Below are 22,675 nucleotides of genomic sequence, written 5' to 3'. Positions count from 1 at the left end.
TTCATACCACCATATAAACAAAATATAGAAGAACCAGATGATCATATTGATGGATGTAGTAAAAGCATTTGACAATATCCAACACCCATTCCTAATAAAAACAATAATTAAATATAAGGAAATTCTTCAATATACTAAAGTCCATGTCTTAATATCCAACAGCCAGTATCATACTGGATGGAGAAAAGCTGAAATCATTGCAATTGAAAATGGGAACCAGACAAAGATGCCCATTATCCCCACTTTTATTCAGCATTGTGCTAGATCCTAGCCAGAATCAAAAGGCAACAAGAGATTAAGGGAGTGCAATTGGGCAAAGAGAAATTAAGCTCTAGTTATTTGCAGATGGTATGATTTTATAGAGAGAGAAAAACCCAAGGTCTCCACAAAACCCTGTTGGAAATAATTGGAGCTTGTTTCAAATAAGCACCCATCTAAGTGAGATGCCAGTAAACTCACCTGGAAGAAGCACACGATCATCGATGATCCAAGGATTATCAATTATATAAACCAGATCTGAAGAAGGGCGTGCTGTCAGAGCTGAAATTTGTGAAATTCTGGTGTTCACAAAGCTATGGCTGACAGTGGGAGCCCAAAATACATGTTCAGGTTCTCCACAGGGAATAAGCCTCCAGTGGCCCCCCTCTGACTATCACTGAGGGATAGGAATAACCTGGTTATCAGGCAGCTGGTATTGGAAAGACGATTATAGTAAATTAAAATGATAAATAGGGCTTGAATGGTTAAAATCTTGTTATTTGAGCTCCCTTTAGATACACTTTGACTTTTATCTAGTTTTTAATATTTTCTGGGTTTTGCTGTTGTTTTCTAGATTAGGTCTTATCTCTGCTGTATTTTGTTATTTTGGTACCTTTCTTGATTCTCTGTTATGTATCTTTCTGTGTTTGGGGGTTTATCAAACCCAGATTGGGTGAATCTGTAGAGGTAATAACTGGAGTAAGAGTTCTTGGGGTGTATTGATGGGGAGGAAAGAGGTAATGGGGAGCTGATATCACGTAGTATGAAAAGGAAGAAATTGATTATATGCAGTAATTGCACAACGCTGCTTGATCTGATAGAGCTATTGGTATGATGTCTGGATTATGCCCTAATAAAATGATCTGGGAAAAACATAAATTTTAAAAAATCAATTTTCATTTACATCAGGGCTATCACATTTTTAACAAAACTCAAGTGAATATTCCCAAATTAATTAAGTTTCCCCACAAGTTTACAGGAATGCTGCTGCTCCACATAACACAATACTTTTTAGCGTTTTAATGAAGGTCGGGAAGACCTCAAAGATGAATTCAAGGCAAGTCACCTCAGAAGGCTTTGGAGACTCTCTTTCTGGGTTTCAAAGGAATCCTCTTTATATTTTCTCAAGGATGATCACAGAGACTTCTCAGGAAGACATCTGAAGAGAATGGAAAGCTGCGCTGGGGAGGAGGAAGAAGGACAGGAAAATGTACCACGGCGTGTGTTCTGTTACGGCGCCATACCTGCTCCTCCTGGAGGGTAGCAAGGACTGTCTGACGAGCTCCTCATTGGGAACGACCCATCCACCTGACGCAGCCTTATCTGCCTTCCACACTGCTCTGTGTTCCCAAGCTCAGAGGACATTTAAAACGAACATGATTTGCATCCCTTGAACATGACAAAACTCCCATTTGACATGACATAAATTGAAGAGTGAGAATTCTTTGGGAAATGAATAGAAAGATGAAAACACTTCAGAAGCATATAGGCATAGATAAAGATATGACATGAAACAGTAGCTTCATATTTTGATAGTTTTGTTTAATTAAGGTTTCTTTTTTTAATCATTTTATTGGGGGCTCATACAACTTATCACATTCCATACATACATTCATTGTGTCAAGCACCTTCATACATATGTTTCCATAATCATTTTTAACAAGTTTCTATTATAAAATGCTTTTATACTTACCCTTGTGTGTGCGTATTAAACCTACAAGATAAAAATGATATGATTCTGCTCATTGCTGAACCATAGGTATTCACACCAACGTGGGAATACCTTGGAACTGTGGTTGATCTCTCCCCTGAAAACTAATTGTTGTGAGAAAAAAAGAAAGGCAATCCAACAAAAATGTAATTTGATTCTTTTAAATTGTAATTTATTGAAAGATGCTCCTGACCAGTGGTTGACAGTAACTGAAATCTCTATGGTGAAAAACTGAGAAATTTTCTAGCAACTGTTGGAACACACGGCCATTTGTGTATACACCAAGAGGACATCTGTCAGACACTCTAATTTCCTGGCCCAGTGGTACTGAGAATATCAACAACTTACTGCCAGATAGATTTGGATATCAGGGACAGGTCAGAGGTCCTTTTGAAGAGATTCATATGCTTTAAGTTTCTTCCTCCCCCCCCCCTCTTAACACGATGTTTTAAATAACTTAGATAAAAGTGGGAGGCCTTCAGAACAGTGGTTTGAATGTTCTTAATGGTCTAGATGTATTCTCACTTCTTCTCAGGAATAAAGCAGAGTTCTCAACTTCAGCATCATTGCTGTGTGAGACTGGATAAGTCTGTATAATGGCTGTCCTATACACTGTAGGATATTTAGTAGCATTACTACATGTCAGTAGCCACCCCTACCTACCCCAATTATGACCATGAAAAATGCCTCCAGATGTTGCCACGTCCCACAGTGAGACAAAATTACCCCTCATTAACCACTGAAAGGATCTGCTGGGGCTTCGTTTTTGTTTTCAATCATTGTTTTACCCTTTTTTGCTCTAGAGTCAGAAATACAAGGATCAGTTATCTCAGCTCAACCATAGGATCCTTCACCTGGGTGAGGAGGCCTTTGTCCACAAGGCTCAAAATGAGAAAAATCAAGTACCCGTTCAGTTGCTGACACTGAAGATGGATCGGGCTGGTCACCAGGTGAAAGAGCAGGTGAGTGGGCAGTGCAGAGTGGGAATATGAGAGCAACAACTTAAAGATATGGAGACATACACTGCCCCACACATAGCCAGGAAGCCTAGGGGAAAAGAACATGGAATATCATAGTTTTTTATAAATCTGCTTTATTTAGAAGAGTAGCATAAAGGAATTAAATCTTAAAAAGAGAGTAAATTCCTACAACCTTTCTGAAAAGACAAGTTGAAAATATAGATAGCAAGAGCCTCAAGAATCTCATTATAAGAAGTGAAACTTCACTGTTTGCAAATAATATGATTTTATATATTGAGAATCCTAAAGGGTCCACAAGAGACTAGCTGGAAGTCATAGAGGAGTTTAGTAGAGTAGCAGTATACAAGAGTAACAATTGACTTCTTCTATACCAGGGATGGGGGTACAGAAAAAGATACCAAGGAATCAGTATCCTTTGCAAAAGCTGAAATACCTGGGAATAAACTTAACCAAAAACCAAGACTTGTACAAAGAAAACTATAGAACATTACTATAAGAAGCCAACCGGGATCTACACAAATGGAAGCATATTCCGTGTTTGTGGATCAGAAGACTCAGTATTGTGAGAATGTTGATACTATCTAAAACAATCTACAAATAAAATGCATTGCCGATCCAAATTCTAACATCATTCTTCAAAGAAATGGAAACACTGATTATTAACTCCATATAAAAAGGGAAGAAACCCAGGATAAGCAAAGAACTCCCCAAGAAAAAGAACAAAGCAGGTGATCTCACATTACTTGACCCCAAAACCTACTTATACAGCCACAGTTGTCAAAACAGTCTGATACTGGTATACTGATACATGCTCCCTGTCACTAGCCACCCAGGAAATGCGAGTCAAAATGACCATAAGATCCCACCTAATGCCCATAACTAGCCCAATTAAAAAAAACCAGAATGTGAAAGGGAGGATAGGGCGGAGGTAGGGGGAGAAATGAGGAGCTGATGCCAAGGGCTCAAGTAGAAAGAAAATATTTTGAAAATGATGATGGCAACAAATGAACAAATGTGCTTGACACAATGGAAGGATTACAATAAGTTGTACAAGTCCCCAATAAAATGATTTTTCAAAAGAAACAGAACAACAAATGTTGGAGAGTGTGTGGTGAGATAGGAACTCTTATCCCCTGCTGGTGGACTGGTAAATATGTACAGGCACTCTGGAAGGCAGTATGGCGATACCTAAAACAGATGGCAACTGAACTACCATATGATCCAGCAATACCATTGCTGGTTTGTACCCCAAAGAAATAAGAAGCAGATCACGGACAGATGTTTCCCTCCCCTATGGTCATCACAGCAGAGTTCATAGTAGCAAAAAGCTGGTGGGTGGGCAGGAAGAAGCTGGAAACAGCCTACATTACCATCAGTACAAGAGTGGATAAAAACTCTGGTACATACATACAATGGAATAGATCCCTAAAAACAGCAATGAAACACCTCAAGTTGTAGAGGCATCTGGAAGATATTATGCTGAGTGAAGCTAGTCAAGCACAGAAGGATAAACACTGTGTGAGTCCACGATAATAGGAACATGCAGCAGAACGGGCACAAGTTCAAGTGTGCAGGCCATCCAGTCGTCTGGCTGGGGACCAGGCAGGCCGCTAAAGACCAGGCAGGCCACACATCATCTGCTCAAAGTAAGTATCATGTAGGTCACTTGGCCGAAGGTCACCTCATGAGAGCTGGAATCAGATGGATGGGGTGGGGTTGATGCTGGTCCCTGAGAGGTAGCCATGTGGATTTGGGGTGAGGTCTCCCAGAGAGGGAATCAGCCCTGTCAGAGGAATGGGGCTTACTGATGCGAGGGGCAGCACAGGAAAGAAGAAAGGCAATGGTCAAATTTGGGGGAACATAGGTGCATGCCTGTTGAGGGGAGAAGAGGGAGGGCTGACATTGTGGGGGGAGGGGTGTCCAGTGAGGTTGCTCTTGGGAGGACCTGATGCAGAGGGGTTAAGTGGAGAGCAAATGCTTTGAGAGTGATTAGGGCAAAGAATGTATGGATGTGCTTTATACAATTGATGTATGTATATGTATGGATTGTGATAAGAGTTGTATGAGCCCCTAATAAATTGTTTAAAAAATAATAATAAATTTTTTTAAAGTTGTATGAGCCCCTAATAAAATGATTTTTTAAAATACTCTAAAAAAAGAAACCAAACTTGACCAACAGCTACCATGGGTGAAGGGGAAAGATCTGTTGCTTTGGGAGCATTGAGTTTCTGTCACTGTGGTCGATAGTTTGAAAAAGGATAACAATGATAGTTGTACAACATGAAGAATATTATTGAGCCTCTTCTCGCTCTGAATTATACAACTAGAAGTTGTGCAATTGGAAAATATTTCTGTATATTTGTGCCACAGTTAGAAAAAAATAAGTACATGAATTACAATGAGTACAAGGAAGAAGAAAAAGGTTTTGAATTAAATATTGTAACAATTGGACAACTTTTCTTGATCTGATTGAATTGTATGACGTGGGTGAAATGCTAATACAACTGTTTTAAAAGATGTGATGCAAAACAATAATATGGATTATTCGGGAGAACATGATGCTGAGTGAAATTAGTCAATCACAAGAGACAGATATTGTATGAGACCACTACTGCAAACGGTTTTCATATTGAAAAATAAATAACGAGATAGAAAGAAACTCCATGTGGTTACAGATCAGATCAGGTTTTCTGGGATGTTAGAATTACAGAGTCAGATCATGACCAAGAAAGCCCCATGGAGCACTTCGACTCTGACAAATACATGTGTTGCCCTGAGTTAGAACTAACTCCACAGCATCAGTTTTCGTTATTAACTGCTGTCTCTTGTTCCCATTCAGGATGACGCTTAGGGTTGCCCGTAGGCATGCCCTGTACCCAAGATTAAAGTTTCATGCAGAATAATTTCACTGCCCTTAAAATTCTCTGCTCCACCTGTTTGTTCCTCTATTGTTCCTTGAACTCCTGCTAGTCGCTGACCTTGTTTCTGTCTCTTTAATTTTGCTTTATAATTGGAATCATGCATTATGTAGCTTTTTCAGACTGGTTTCTTGTACTTAATAAGTACTTAAGTTTCCTCCATATTTTTTTCATGGCTTGATGGCTCATTTATTTTTTTTGCTAGATAATATTTCCATGATACAGATATGCTCGTTTGTTTAGCCATTGACCTGTTGAAGGACCTCTTGATTACTTCCAGTTTGGGGCAATAATGAATAAAATTACGATAAATATTTGTATGCAGGCTTTTATGTGGATACAGATTTTCAACTCATTTGAGTAAATACCTAGGAACACAACTGCTAAAACATATGACAGGCCTTTGGAATAGTGGTTACATTACCAGATAAGTATTGGACTGCTGACAGCGAGATTGACAGTTCAAATCCACCAGATGATCCGAGGGAAAAAGATAAGCCTATCTATTCCCATAAAGAAATCCTGTCAGAAACTCTATAGAGGGACGCTGTGAGTCAAATTGGCTTGATGGCATTGTTTTTGTTTTTTTGTAAGCCTATGTAAGAAACTGCCACTGTCGGATTCCTATGCAAAACACTACGCCCTGCGCCACACCTATACTCCTGACAGAGCTTGTTAGCATCCCATGTTCAGACAGAGGCTCGTAGCTAGTAACTTGTAGATGTGTACATTTCGCCCAAATACCATTTTAAATGTCTTGAAGTTAGTTCTTTTAAAACATAATTTTTTGATTGGTAACCTCCTTTTGTCAGGAAATACATGAAAAACAACTTAATACCACAGAAAAGCAAGTGGATAAAGTGGAAATGATCTTAAAGAATATGGAAATGCTTCTACAAGAAAAAGTAGATGAGCAGAAGGACCAGGTGAGTGATAAGTTCTTGTCATTTCCTCACAAACATCTTATATCTGCACACTTCTACCTCCTGGGTATTCACACAGCTGGTGTAGTAAGAGACTGTCTGGTCACAGACTCCGAGAGGCCATGTTCATTAGTTACCCCTCAGACTGAGCCTCAGTCAACACCTTATACTTGAACATGAAGTAATTTTCCACAGGATTCATAATTAATAGCAGTCAATAAAAGATTCTATTATATATATAAAACTAGCTTGTTTATTGTACTTATTTTCTTTTGGGTATCATTTTAAGGTTTCTTTTTTGAGATGGCCACATAACCTCAGGAAGGTTATGGATTTATTCATGCATCCTTCATTCAGCACATTGCCTACTGAGCACCTACTGTGTAGGAAAGCATTTTTCTAGGTAGACCTGAGATAAATAAGCCCTCATGGAACTTAAATTCTAGAGCTGATGAGAGCTAATAATAAGATTGTAGTTGGCCAAGGGCTTTGAAGAAAACACATTTTCCTGGACTGTAGAGTCAGGGTGTTAGGGGAGACTATACTGCACAGATAAGGTATCTGAGCAGCCCCTTAATCATGACCTAACATATATGAGTGGGTAAAAAAGAAAAACAGGAAAACTCCACTCTGTGGAGCTTTCATAGGATGCATTGTTCCTACTAGCTGAGCATCGAGCAACTTGTTCTGAGTTAGTGCACCCAGCGGCGTCACCTGGGAAGGTTCTCTGGTCACAGTGAATTTTTTCATAAAAGCAGTTTTGCTCACACCTTGTTTTTTGTGATGGCTCATTTAAGAGAACTGCGTGTGGCTGTGAAAGTTTGCTTTCTGCTCCAGAAAAATGTCACAGAAACTGTTGTGATGTTGAATACAACTTACAAGGATAGCACTCTGAAAAAAACTCAAGTGTACCAGTAGTTTTCTTATTTCCAAAAAGGTAAAATGTCGATCGATAACAAACCTTATTCTGGATGTCCATCAACTTTCCAAACAGACAAAAATGTCCAAAAAATTCATCCACTTTTGCTTGAAGACCAATGATGGACCATTAAAAAGATGGGGAAGTTATCGACTATCTTGGAGCTTAGTTCAGTGAAGTTTAACAGAAGATTTGTGACAGGCCACCAAGAAGGAGTGTCAACTGGAAACAAGTCATTCTTGGAAAGAACAACTCTGAAGTGATCCAGACTTTTCTCAAGGTCATTACTGGTGACAAGCAAACTTCAGTCAAGCCAGGGGAAGACACCGTCATCACCTTGCCCAAGAAAAACTCGTCAAGTGAAATTAAAGATCAAGATTATGCTCATTTGATTTTTTTGATGTCCATAATATAGTGCATTTAGAGTTCCTTCCACTAGGTCAGACTGTTAATCAAACTTTCTATTTAGAGGTTTTGAAAATATTGTGTAACAATGTGCAACAAAAAAGACCTGATTTGTGGCAGATGGGGGACTGGTTTTACCATCATGACAATGCAACTGCTCACATGCCATCTCAGTGTGCCAATTTTTGACAAGAAACAGCATGCCTCTCTTGTCCCATGCACCTTACCTGACTTCACTCCATGCAACTTCTTTGTGTTTCCACCAATGCAGAGGAACATGAAAGGACAGCTAGTTGATGATATAGAAGAGATGAAGCAAAAAAATGAGAGAGGTGCTGTCAGCCGTCCAAACAGCTGAATTTAAAGAAAAAAAAAACAATGTTTCCAAGAATGGAAGCGCAGAATTGACAAATGTATTAGGTGTAATGGAGAGTACTTTGAAGGTGATAAGGTTGTTTTGTAAAAAAATTTAAATACAAAGCTTTGAAACAAAATTCCAGGTTTTCGGGGTACCCCATCGTATACCTCAAGTAGAAAACAGATTAGCATTGGGGGAAGCATGTTGCTCACTGGTGGAATATCACATGTGTTGTACTTGAGAATCCTTCCTGACAGGTGCTAAATACCGGTAACATTTCCTGATCACCAGACAGCCATAAATAGGCACCCACACACTTACACTTCCCTGTTCGTGGTTGTGGGAAAATAGTCTCGGCCCTGTAAAAGGTTTTGCTCTACCGAGTGCCAGGCACCATGCCTGTCACTGTTCTACTGTTCCTTTACTTCCTCCTGTCCCTCCCCTACTCCTCTTAAGTCCCCTTTCTCCTCTTCTTTCCATCCTGCCTTGCTCTTTTTTATTCCCCCACTCACTGGGAGCCCTCCTTGCCATAAGTATGTAAGCCCATTGTAAAGAAGCCTGGCCCTCTGGCCTAGCCCTCAGCCCTCCTCTCTGCTCTTTAAATGCCCTTCAAAGACTCTGTGCTCACAACCCTGCTTCTCTCCCTTCCATGCTCCTCTCATGGCTCAGCCACTGTTCGTCCCCCCTGCCTGGGTCTACACCTAATTCGCAGCACAGCTTTCAGAATGGATATAGACTCCAAGCACTCGTACCCCACTGATCTCACTCTGGTCCACACCCCCTCACTTTATGCCCTCTCTCTGGCCTTCCTGGTTCTGCCTTGCATACCGGCCTTGATTTCTTCTTAGCACAGGCGCTGCAATACCTCTGAGATCTCAGCTCGCCGCGCCTCACACCTTCCCATCTTCTTCAAAGTAAAAGTCAACCTTGTCACGGTGTCCTTTAAGGCTCTCTTAGATTTAGTGTCCACTCCTGCCCTGACTTCCTGTCTATGTTTCCTCAGGAGCACACACCTTCAGCTATGGTGGCTGCCTGCTGCTACCTAGTCACCCGAGGCCCTGACCAGCTGCAAGGTCTTTGTAATCTCTCTTCTTGCTACCTGGTGTTCACATAGCCCCTAGATTCCTAAACTTACTTGGCCTACCACCCCTTTTTACAGGAAAAAAAATCACTCATTGTCCACCTGACCATTAAAATCTTTTGTACTATTGCCCCTAATTCAGGATACGGTTTGGGTGTCTGCTTGTGTAGCGCCCCTGGATGCTTTGAGGCCCAGACATCGTCACTGGACTGTTTCACTGCTACCCAACGGGCAGTACTGCCCCCTTTGGGAAAAACTGGGATAGTCTCTGGACTCTCATTTTACTCAGAACTCCGTTCACATGTCATCTTACAGGAACAGCCTCGGGGTTTCTGTAGACAAGCAAAACCAGTAAAACATGTATGTAAATATATTGAGAAAATTGTACTTCGTGACTCACACACATGGGGGGGTTAGCACGTCCCATATCCATGGGTCCAGTGGCAACTTGGAGACCTCTGCTGGTTCATGGGGTAGCAGAGGAACAGATGTCTGCAGGTTTATGAACTAGAACTGCAGGCCAGGCGTTAAGCAAAAACATAACAAAGAATCGAGACGGCTAACCACGATGACAAAATACAACAGAAATAAACCCCCATAGTTTTAACTGTTCGAGATTTTAGCTATTCAAGTCAGAGTTATCATTTTAATTTCCTATAGTCATCTTCAGTACTCTCATCTGGTAACCAGGTTCTTCCCATTCCTCAGTTTCATCGGAAAATCACTGGAGACTTATTCGCTGAGTAGCTCCTGCAAATGTATTTTGGCCTTCCGCTCTCATCCATTCCCTTCTGAAAACCAGAATCTCGCCTGCTAAGCTTTGATACTATTCCCTTCTTCCGATTTGGATTATATAATTTACAATCCATGGATAACAGATGTTGGTGTGCTTCTTCCATGTGGATTAGTTGACATCTCACTTAGATGGCTGCTTGTTTGGAAACAAGCCTTTAAGATCCCAGATGCTGTTCTGTCTGATTAGTGGGGCACCATCTAATTTCTTCACCAATGCTACCCTTAAGGGACCTGATCTCATTCAAGAACTTTTTGAAGCCCCCTTGTATTCTTGACCTTGATAGCTAAAGGTACACTGCTTCTGACAGGTATCAAGAAAAAGACATTGATTAAAGCAATAGCTATGTGCTGTCTTCCAGGAAATGTACTAATGTGCTCAAGCAGTGAAACCACATCTGGATTAGCAGTTACAATCAGAGCCACCACTGGTTAAGTTTATATCAATTCACTGTCACTCTCTTAAGATCCTTTTTTTTTTTTTTTTGCACAAGACAGATAGGTAAGTTGAATGAGATTGTGGTGGAAATCATCCCCCTCCATTCTTCAAGTCTTTATGGTGACATTAATCTCTGCAGGTTCTCCAGCAATGTAATACTGCTTTTGGTCTAATATTTCTTTGAGGAAAGTTCTAATGGCTTCCACTTGGCCTTTCTTACTGTAATAACCCTTTCTCCATGTGTCAGGGATCCAAAATTCTGCCAATTGCATATTCTGGACCTGGAGAGATTATTACAGGATTATTTCAGAGACCACTGTACCCACTGTTGGATAGGCATGAGCTGACATTTGGGCCTCCTAGAATGAGTGTCAGTTTAGTGCCATAGGGATCCTTTGAGAAATATTAACTATCTATATTCTGACAGTGTAGTGGATTTCTACCTCAGAGGATTCATAGGAGTTGTGGGCCTATACACTTGCTCATCTTGGAATTGATAGAGCCCTCTAAGCATCCCCTGCATGTGTGGGTATGTCCATCTTGATAAATCTACTCTAACATTCCAATTTACTTCAGCTTTTAGATCCCTTTTCCAGTATATAAAAGCAATTCAACTTCATTCAGTATAGGCCACTTCATAGTCCTCATTGTCGTTCCGCAACAATGTAACTACTAGGTACTTTTCTGACGCCGTGAGCTGAAACATCGAATGAAGACTTGCCACTTGGCAGGCTCATAGCACTACACTCAGACTGACACAGTTCCCACACCTAATCCCGAGGCCTTTGTTTCTCCTTGTGTTCAGTAGGAAAAGCAAGCAGACTCTGTCTGGAGTATGCCATACCTCCTCCTGGGCCACACTTTATGCCTCAAAGAAGTCGTGTCACGGGACAGTGGACTTCACACTAGTTATTGCTCTAAAAGCAAAAAGTGCATCTTGCAAAGCATTTGCCTCATACAAAGATTCCTGGGACACAGCTGTGGGACTATGGTCAGATGAGGATAAGAGGGCTGATTTTACTCTCGAAGGTGATTCAGGCAAAGAAGGTGGGTTAATCCCTTCAGATGGGGGCAGGAGGCTGGTCCTTCTGAAAATAAAAAAAGGTAATTCAACAATAAGGGCTCCATGTCCCTAGCTTGATCCTTTTATTGTCCACATTTTCCCATCTCAATTTTCAGGATCTCACATCTTCCCCGTCAAACCTTTCAACATAAGGGATTCAGTTGATGGTGTAATTAACTATTCTTCAGCTAGGACTCAGGAATGATGGTGGTGTGTGGGTTACAAACTGGACTGTTAGCTAAAGGTCAGCGATTTTAAAAGCACCAGCCACGCCCCAGGTAAAAGATGAAGTTTGTGCTCCGATAAATATTTATAGCCCCCAGAGCCCTCGAGGACATTCGATTTTGGCTTGTGCAGTCACTGTGCATTGCAGCCAACTCAGTGGTAGTGAGGATAAGACTCTGGATGGGTTTTCAGCAATCTCAACACTGCTACAAGAAATAAGACTTTATTTCAAGACCCAAATAGCAACTTTCAGGTCCTTTATGTACTGCTTGAGCCAGGACTTTGAAGCTCTGGACTCATCATTTTCTCTTTCCGCGTTGTGTATCTGAAAGCTGAACCAGCCAGCTTCACTATGCTTGTGGGTGTAACAAAAATGTTGAAAGATAATAATGAAATAGTAGTCACTCACAGCATTGTCTCTCACAGATGTTTGATCTAATGGTGGGGATATTATGCTTGTCTTTATTGCCACCTCATGCCATGGATAACTATGCCTCTTTACTATTGGAAGTGGAGCAATTAGTACTTTTAAATCCAGCCAGACTTGAGAATAAGTTCAGAAAGCATGCTGTAGTGGAGTTAACAAACCCAGGGACAAGAGAACAACAAGTGCTCCAAAATCAGTGACGAGGATGGTGTAAGAGGCCTAGTAGGGCTTGATCAAGGACAATGTAACTGAGCGGAATTACTGAAACTCAAATGAAGGCTGAGCATGATAGTGGGACAAGAGAAAAGTAAATGGAAATAGAGGAAAGAACTACAAGGCAAAGGGCATTTATAGAGGTCTAAGTACAGGTGTGTACATATGTAAATATATTTATATATGATGATGGGGAAATAGATCTATGTGCATATAGTTATAGATTTAGTATTAAGGTAGCAGATGGACATTGGGCCTCCACTCAAGTACTCCCTCAATGTCAGAACACTTTGTTCTATTAAGCTGGTATTCCATGAAGCTCACCTTCCTGACATGATCGCTGAAGACAAATGGGTACATAAGCAAATGTGGTGAAGAAAGCTGATGGTGCCCAGCTATCAAAAGATATAGCATCTGGGGTCTTAAAGGCTTGAAGGTAAACAATTGGCCATCTAGCTCAGAAGCAACAAAACCCACATAGAAAAAGCACAACAACCTGTGTGATCATGAGGTGTCGAAGGGATCAGATATCAGACATCAAAGAACAAAAAATCCTATCATGGTGAATTAGGGGAAGTGCAGAGTAGGGACACAAAGCCCATCTTTAGGCAACTGGAGATCCCCTCACAGAAGGATCATGGGGAGGAGACAAGCCAGTCAGGGTGCAGTGTAGCAATGATGAAACATACAACTTTCCTCTAGTTCTTAAATGCTTCCTCTCCCTCCCCCGCCATCATGATCCCAATGCTACCTTACAAATCTGGCCAGAGGATGTAGACTGATACAGATAGGAAATGGAAACACAGGGAATCCAGGATGGATGAACTCCTCAGGACGAGTGGTGATACCGGGAGTGTCAAGGGAATGTAGAATAGAAAGGGGGAACCAGTCACAAGGATTTACATAAAACCCCCTCCCTGGGGGACAGACAACAGAAAAGTGGGTGAAGGAAGATGTCGGACAGTGTAAGACATGACAAAATAACAATTTATAAATTATCAAAGGTTCATAAGAGAGGGGGACTGGGGAGAGGGGGGAAACAAGGAACTGATGCCAAGGGCTCAAGTAGAAAGCAAATGTTTGAGAATGATGATGGCAACAGATGTACAAATGTGCTTGACACAATGGATGATTGTGTGGATTGTGATAAGAGATGTAAGAGTTCCCAAGGAAAGTATATAACTAAAAAAGAAAGAAAGCATTCTGTGTTGGGCCGGGTTGACTAGAGAAACAAATCCAGAGATACTCATATATGTATAAGAAAAAGTTTTATCTCAAGAAGTAATTATGGATCAATAAAACATTCCATCCCAGTCCAGCTCTTCAGTCTATAAGTCGCTCTTCAGACTCATTAAGTCACATGCAATGATGCAGAATGCAGGACAATCACAGGCCAGTGGGTGTAGTTATGTGGATCCAACTGACCGTATCGTAGTGCTTGCAGCAGCCAGGAAAGTGAAGGCACAGAGAGTGGGGGAGGTGCCCAGGACCCTGCTTATGAGAAAGTCTTGCCCACAGAGAGTCACCATCAGGGTGTGACCTGATTGACAGACTAAACTCTACCCTTACACTTTCATATATCTTCAAGTTGACATGAAATGATGTAACTACCACTTATTCTTTGAGTTTTGTTCTTCTAGAATCACTCTTGGTGCCAAATAGCTAAGTCTGAGTTCTCGAGAGGGGTGCATCAATGAGATGCACACATACATACATATAAAGAGATTTGCTGCATGGTAGGGGTTTATGCAGTTGTAGAGGTTGGCAAGTCCCAAACCTACCGTATGTGTCCAGTGGAAGCTAAGGATTTCTGATGACTTGTGGGGTTGTAGGACTGGTGAATCCACGACCTGCTGGTTAGGCTGGAGACTTCTTCAGGTTTATAACACAGGAACTGCAGATCAGGCAACTAGAGTGCAGGTCAAGAAAGAGAGCAAACTTTGCCACAACTTCCACTTCGATAAAGGAAGCTGGCCACACTCCCGAGGCAATTTCCCTTTCAAATGATTGGCTGTTCATATCAGATCACAAAAATGAAAGTTGATTCCATTATGAAAAAGCACCTGTCAGACTGATAAGAATCATAGTCTAGTCAAATTGAGGTTTACATTAGTCGTTACAGTTCCCTCAACCAACTAGCTGCACCCCTCTTGCTCCTTGCTTGGTTTTCTCAGCACTTCCCCCATATGGCATACTAAGTTTGGTTCTCATTAGCATATGTGGCGCACAGCCCAGAGACTCCGTTCACCACTGCTTCGCTAGTGCTAGAGCAAGACCTGGCATGTGGGCGCTTACTGACTATGTTCTACAAGTGAAATTTGGTGTTGACTGGACCCCATGCTGGGATTCTTGTGCCCTTGTATTTTGAATGAGGTCATTGCTAGTGTTTCCTGTCATTCACATCTGTGAAACCGTATGGGTTTGGCAGAAAGCTCAGACCCAGGAAACAGCAGTGGGGGTCAGGGCCACAGTGATTCCTAGGGCAAGGGGCAGTAAAGAACCAAAAATTGTTGTCATTCTTTGCAATTCATTATTGTATCGTACAATAGCCTTTCTGAGAACTGTTGATTTGTGACTCTTGGGTCTTCCAGTTAAACTGATTCCCACAATTTCCCGTAAATTTTCTCCAGTACATAATTCATCACACCCTCAGTTGGAGGTCTCACTTCAGGGTAACAAGAAGTGTCATACACGCAATAATTTTGTTATATCCTTAAGAACCTAAAGTTATCATTTCAACGACCGTGGAATGAACAGGGTCGGGAGCATGTACCCCTTCCCTGCACTCACAGTAATGGGTGGCTCTCTTCCCTCTCTAGTTTGAAAACAGCGTGATGTCCAATTTGCTGCTCAAGGAGCTTTATGTGGAGAACGCACACCTGCTAAAAGCCCTCCAGGTTACTGAAGAGAAACAAAGAGGAGCTGAGAAAAACAGCCTCATCTTGGAAGAAAAACTCAGAGCTCTCAACAAATTAATCAGTAAAATTTCTCCGGCATCCCTCTGTGTGTAAAGACTGCTTGCTTTCTTGGAATTCATTCTGAAAAGGAAATCTTAAAACCTGAGCCACTGTGATGCCTTAATCACTTGCAGGTTATTGGCCATGGTCCTCAGAAACAGGGCGACTGTGGTGTCTGGCTCGTTCCAGCAGCATCTGCTCTGTGCCAGATCCTGGGAACATACACGTGTTGGACAAGAGCACATTTTTATAAAACTCCCAATTTTACCACTGGGAAAACATGATGGAAACACTTGGTCAGGCCTGACAGAGAAAGTGGGTTAAGATAATGCAGTTCCAATACTGCGTTTTCGACTTAAGCTCTCATTGCCATCGAGTCAATTACAATTCGTAGTGACTTTGGCTTCAAAGATTAAAATGTAAAGTAGGGCTCTAGACAGCTTTATCATATTTTTCCTTTTAAATTTCATTTATGTTTTCTTAAGCAGACACACAACAAAACATACATCACTTCAGCAGTTTTTAATGTATACAGTTTGCTGATACGGATTATATTCCTCCGGTCTGTAGCCATTTTCAGCTTTTTTGAGTTGTTGCTCATCTGTTAGCATAAATTCACTCCCCTTAGAGTTCCAGGGGAGTCCAGGTGGCATGGTGATGACAGCGCTGGGCTGCTAGCCACAAAAGCAGCACTTTAAATCCAACAGACTTGGGAGAAAGACATGGCTGTCTGCTCCCATGAAGAGTTGCGGTCTCAGAAACGCACAGGGGCAGGTCTACTCGGTCCTGTAAGGTCATTGTGAATCAGAATTGATTTCATGGCAGTGTGGTTGGCTTTGTTTTTTTGTTTAAAGTCCCAGGCAAATACTTCAAGTTGTTTTCCATTTTATTCCACATACATAGTTGTTAAAAGATCATCAAGCTCAAAGCAGACTTTTTTTTTACTAGTTAAGCCAAACTATTACTTGGTTTCAAGAAGACATTATGGTACATTTCTGGTTTAAGGCAATAGTTTTAGGAGGTCAGCCACCCTCCATGCCTCCAGAAAGTTGGGAATTGTGAGAATTTTCTATTCTTGTCTGTATTTTTGCCCCATTTTGTTCAGGATCCTTCTCTGAACTCTTTGATCAAAATGCTCAGCAGTGGTAGCCAGGCACCATGCAGTTCATTTGGACTCGTGACAAAGGAGGGCATTGTTTATGGAGGCAGCTAATTAGCCATGCATTCCAGAATCCTACTCTATTCGATTCTGTTGTTCCACATGAATCGACACCAACTGTGCCTGACAACTGAAGGAGGAGGTAGAACAGAAGCACCAAACATGTTAATAAGCCAAATAATGGTATGTCCCATGAAACCATTACCCTGAACCTAAGAGCTTTACTGTCTGGTTATTCAGCTCTGTCCTCTGTTACACTTCCCAATGGCTGCTGAGTGCAGACTTTCCAGAAGGGCTTCCCTCTGTAAGCAGAGTGTCCTCTAGACAATAAAGGAGAGGACTCTTGTTCGTTTGGAACCACTTTACCACATGTAAATATTGGTACTGTGGTTACACCTGTAGGCTTGTATTTATTGTACATTAATCTTTTTTTCATTGGAGTGTTTTTGCACTGGGAATTGAACTATATGTTAAAAAAAGATAAAAATATAGTTTTATACCAAAATTGATGGTCATTTGTTTATCTGAATGTACTACTGTAATGTGAAATGAGTCACTGTATTTGCAGTTTTTCAATTAAAAAATATCTATATTTCAATTTTGTCCTTTGTTCTTCAATTATAAAATATCTCAAATAATTAGAAAATACAGTTTTAGGAGAAAACCCATATACCCATCAACTAGATACATTTAATATAATATTTTGAAATTTTTCTTTTTAAAAGATATAAAATATTTTAGATAGAGGTGAAGGTCGTATTCTATTGATTGCAACCTTTTACTCGTCCTAAAGGCACGCACTATCCCAAAGATGGTAAGTAAGTCTCCTGGTCTCTTTGTACATTTATTATATATGCATTATATAGTCTTGATTAGTGTCCACTCTTTTACTTTTGCATGTATCCATTGCAACGGCTAAACAGAAACTCACAGACAAAATGCGTGATGAAAGAATTTAATAACTCAATAAGTTATAGTGCCAAGAGAAATGCTCAGGGTAGGTGTTTAACAGGACACATTACAGAGTTTCAGGTATGCTAATAAACACCCGAAGTGGCATACAACTCTGCTATGAGCCTCAACCCAAAGACATTCAGCTCAGGCTCTGGTCAAACCCAGGTCAGCAAACCCAGGTCTCCGAATTAAGTGCCCAGACTGAAGGACCAGGAAAACGTCAGTCTTCACAACCTAGAAATTGAAAACATTGTTCGGCACCCAGCTACCATGACCAAGTGTTATGAAAAGGATCACAACAGAAGGTTCTGTCTAGAGTGGGGGAGAAGTTAAGAACATAACCCTAAAGGATGCCAGGTTTACTGATCGAACAGAGATAGGCAGGACCTCCAAGATTTGCACTCTTCCCCTGCAGATCGGGAACTGAACTCAAATGGTACATTGACGGTATTGCTGCAATTATTGGGTTGAATCAGAATGCATATGAATTGTGGTAAATGATGTAAAAATATCACCTGATCTTTTGAGGGCAGGCCAGGTATGAGTGATAGGCTTTTTCACTGGGGTCAAGGAGGGGAGCCAAGCCCTTCTTTCAAAAGATATTTTTAATTAAAAGTTTCTTTTTTCATATAACACTGTTTAGGAATGAATAAAATGTAGCACAAAACCTGTCTCTTTCAGCCCTGCCATGTTCCCAAACATGCTCCGCAGTGTTCCCCTTGCTCATATGATAAATATGATTATATCTATCCATACTTGTTTTATGAAAAATGCTTACACTGTACAAGTTGTAAAGCGGTCCTTCAAAAATTAAGGACTGTAAAAATTGTCCTTCAAAAAAAAGTTAAGTATTCTAAGATAAAAGCTGAGCGTTCATAGCTATTAGACTCCCATACAAGAAAACTTAAAGCCAGTCCTCCAACGTGAGAAATGTGAAGGAATGATACTAGAAAGTCACTCAAAGTTGAACACAAAAGGGAAAATGATGAGAACAAATGTACAAATGTGCTTGAAAATTGATATATTTATGGATTATACAAGTTATACAAGCCCCCAATAAAACTATTTTTTAAGTTGTACGAGCCCCCCAAAAACTGATTTAATAAAAAAGAAAGAGCTAGATCTGGAAATGGTGGAATGTCACCTGGCTTATATTCTTTTCTTATTTTTTGTACAATGACTATATTCCTTTCTCTCTTTTTTAATCATTTTACCACAATCCATATCTACACCCATTGTGTCAAGCACATGTGTACATTTATTTCCATCATCATTCTCAAAATACTTTCTTTCTACTTGAGGCCTTGGTATCAGCTCCTCATTTTTCCCCTCCCTCCCCACCCCCTTCCCTCATGAACCCTTGACAATTTATAAATTACTATTATTTTGTTATGTCTTACACTGTCCAACATCTCCTTTCACCCACTTTTCTGTTGCCTGTTCCTCAGGGAGGGGCTTATATTGTAGATCCTTGTAATCAGTTCCTCCATTCTATCCCACCTTTCCTCCACCCTTGAATTATCGCCACTCTCACCACTAGTCCTGAGGGGTTCATCTGTCCTGGATCCCCTGTGTTTCTTTCTGTACCCGTGTACATCCTCTGGTCTAGCCAGATTTTAAGATAGAATTGGGATCATGATAGTGGTGGGGAGGAAATATTTAAGAACTAGAGGAAAGTTGACTCATCCTTCCCTGTGGTCCCTCTGTGGGGAGATTGTTCCACTATCTACAGATGAGCTTTGGATCTCTGCTCCAGCCCTCTCGTTTTTATTTGTTACGTGTCTGCTGATGCCCAGTTCCTATGACTCCTCATGATCGCACCAGCGATGTGCTTCTTCCATGTGGACTTGTTGCTTCACTGCTGAATGGCAGCTTGTGTGACATCAAGCCTTTTAGACCCCAGACACTATATCTTTTAATAACCGGGCACCATTTGCCCTCTTCACCACATTTGTTTATGCACCTATTTTGTCTTCAGCGATTGTGTCAGGAGGGTAAACATCTCATGCTGCTGACTGGTTAGAACAAAACTTTCTCTTTTTTAAAAAATTTATGTATTGGGGCTCATGCAATTCTTATCACAATCCACACATACATCAATTGTGTAAAGCACACTTATACATTCATTGCCCTCATCATTCTCAAACTTCGCATTCCGCTTTGGTTCCTGGAATAAGCTCCTCATTTTCCTTTTTTCTCTCCCTCTCCCTCCCCGCTCCCCTCTCCCTCATGAACCCTTGATAATTTATAAATTATTATTTTATCTTATCTTACACTGCCAGGCATCTCCCTTCACCCACTTTCCTGTTGCCCATTCCCCAGAGAGGAGGTTATATATAGATCCCCGTGATTGGTTTCCCCTTTCTACCCCTCCTTCCCTCCCGGTATCACCACTCTCACTGTTGGTCCTGAGGGGGTTCATCTGTCCTAGATTCCCTGTTTCCAAATCCCAACTGTACCGCTGTGCATCCTCTGGTCTAACCAGGTTTGCAAGGTAGAAGTGGGATCATGATAGTTGGGGGGAGAAAGTGTTTAAGAACTAGAGGAAAGTTGTGAGTTTCGTTATTGCTACACTGAAGCCTGAGTGACTCATCTCCCCACTACCGCTCTGCAATGGATGTCCAGTTGTCTACAGATGGGCATTGGGTCCCCATAGAACAAAGTGTTCTTGAATGGAAGGAGGATATGAGTGGATGCCCAAAGTCCATCCCCTACCTCAGGGTATTGCCATATAAATATGTGTATATGGGCCAATACCTCTATTTTTGTAGATTAATGTATTTACATATGCACACCACTATGTTTATACCTCTATCCATTGCTTTGCTTCCTTGGTCCTTCCTCTGTTGCCTTTTACCGTCCTCATGTCCCACTGCCACTTTCCCCTTATTTCTGCCTCTTGGTAACCCCCTTAGCTAGTCTGCTGTTGCTCCAACATTACCACCACCCCCACCTTGGATCCCTATATCCTCATTACTGGCTCTGACACCCCAGTTGTTCCCCTGTCCATGGCGCAGCCTGCTCAGCACCCCCTTCCTCCACCACTCTGACCTCCCAGGTCTCCCTGGAACCGTTGGTCCCAATGCTCTCACCTCAAGCAGGCCTCCCATACCTATCCTATATAGGTAGGTACACCGACTATGACATAGCCCAAAATGATTTTTTAAAATAAAAATAGTAAATCAATAAGAAAAAATTTTTAAAAAGAGAAAAGAACTATACAAAAATCCTGGGTCTCTTCGCTGGCCTTCAAGACTGTCCAGGAGCTGCCTCTCCCAGCCTGGAGTGCATGTAGACCCTACTATGAAGCACCAAACCATGAGGACAGCATGGTCACATGGAAGGATGCATGAAGAGAGAGAGCTACAGGCTAGGGAGAGGAGCCAGCATGCCACACCCACACAGAGGCAGGCCAGGAGAGAGGAAGAGAAAGAGAGCGGGACTAGACCCCACGCTGGCACGCCAGGCTCGGAGGATGGCGTCCCTGGGGGAAGCTAATGGGACACAGAGGGAACTGGACAACTGACAACAGCTGGTGGCATGCTGTCCCCTTGCTGGAGCAGACTGCGACAAAGTATATTTCTTGATCACAATTGAATGTAAACAGAATTTGGTAACACAATGAAACTGAAATACACAATTATATGGAAATTAAACCATTATACAAACAACCAGTGAATATTTAGAGTCAAATGAAAATGAAGATACAACACACGAAAACATTTGAGACTCTGAAACTGTTAGGGTGGGGGAAGGGAAGTATACTTATTACCAATTAAGTGAAGGTTTACAGAGAAGTTCATCAGTTTTACATCGAAAAATTCATACACATTGATTTTGCACATCCACTCCAATACCTTCCATGTGCCATCCTACTTCCCCACTGGGCTTTCTCTTACCATCACTCCTTCTTTAGTAACCCTCTGGACTTTTTCATTGGGTAAATGCTGCCCTTTGGGTTTTAAGCTGTTGATGGTTTTAAAAAAGGTCATTTCAGTTCCACGCCTAGAGGACATTGGTTATATTCTTGGGGTATGCTACTAGACTCCATTCAACCAGTAAACCCAGTCTGTTTTATGATCATGAGTTCTGTTCCTCATTTTACCCCCATTCCATTGAGGACCTTCTAATGTGATTGTGTTCAGAGTAATAGGTAGCGGGAGTCAGGCACCATTTAGGTTTTCCAAGCTCAAGATTATAGAGACTAATGTTTGGGTTGTTCATCATTCTATTGTAATAATTGTATTCAACATGTCTTTTGACTTCACTCTTGTTTCCTCCGAGTGCAGAGAGACCAATAGTTACTACTGGCTGCTCATGCACAGTTTTTCTTATTTAAGTCACTTTTTTAAAAAACAAAAATTTCAAAAGAGGACCTGATGCAAGGGGCTTAAGTGGAGAGCAAATGCCTTGAGAATGATTGGGGCAGGGAATGTATGGATGTGCTTTATACAATTGATGTATGTATATGTATGGATTGTGGTAAGAGTTGTTTGAGTCCCTAATAAAATGTAAAAGAAGAAAAGAGAAAAAAATGATTAGGGCAAAGACTGTACAGATGTGCTTTATACAATTGATGTATGTATATGTATGAACTGTGAAGAGAATTGTATCAGCCCCAATAAATTGTTAAAAAAATAAATTTAAAAAAATTCCTTTTATTTTTTTTGTACTGTCCGACGTCTCCCTTCACCAACTTTTCTGTTCTGTTTTAATGTAATTTTTATCATTAAACTGTGAGTCTAATGGTAACAAAATAGAACGTGTGTGTGTCTGTGTTAAAATAGTCATTAAAGAATAGAATTCAGAGACAGAGAATTTTTTTAAGTTTTTAAAAATATTTTCTATTGTTACTTAGCTGAAGGTTTATAGAGCAGACATCAGTTTTACATT

The 22,675-nt window shown here is 41.0% G+C and overlaps 1 pseudogene; it reads left to right on the top strand.

Annotated features, from left to right (window-relative positions):
- LOC142436586 (ninein-like protein) overlaps positions 1 to 2,931 on the top strand; it is a 91,141-nt pseudogene extending 88,210 nt beyond the window's left edge.
- The last annotated feature ends 19,744 nt before the right edge of the window (positions 2,932 to 22,675 follow it).

The sequence above is a fragment of the Tenrec ecaudatus genome, unplaced genomic scaffold, assembly GCF_050624435.1.
Source record: "Tenrec ecaudatus isolate mTenEca1 unplaced genomic scaffold, mTenEca1.hap1 Scaffold_426, whole genome shotgun sequence".
NCBI lineage: Eukaryota > Metazoa > Chordata > Mammalia > Afrosoricida > Tenrecidae > Tenrec > Tenrec ecaudatus.
This window is presented reverse-complemented; position numbering and strand designations above follow the sequence as displayed.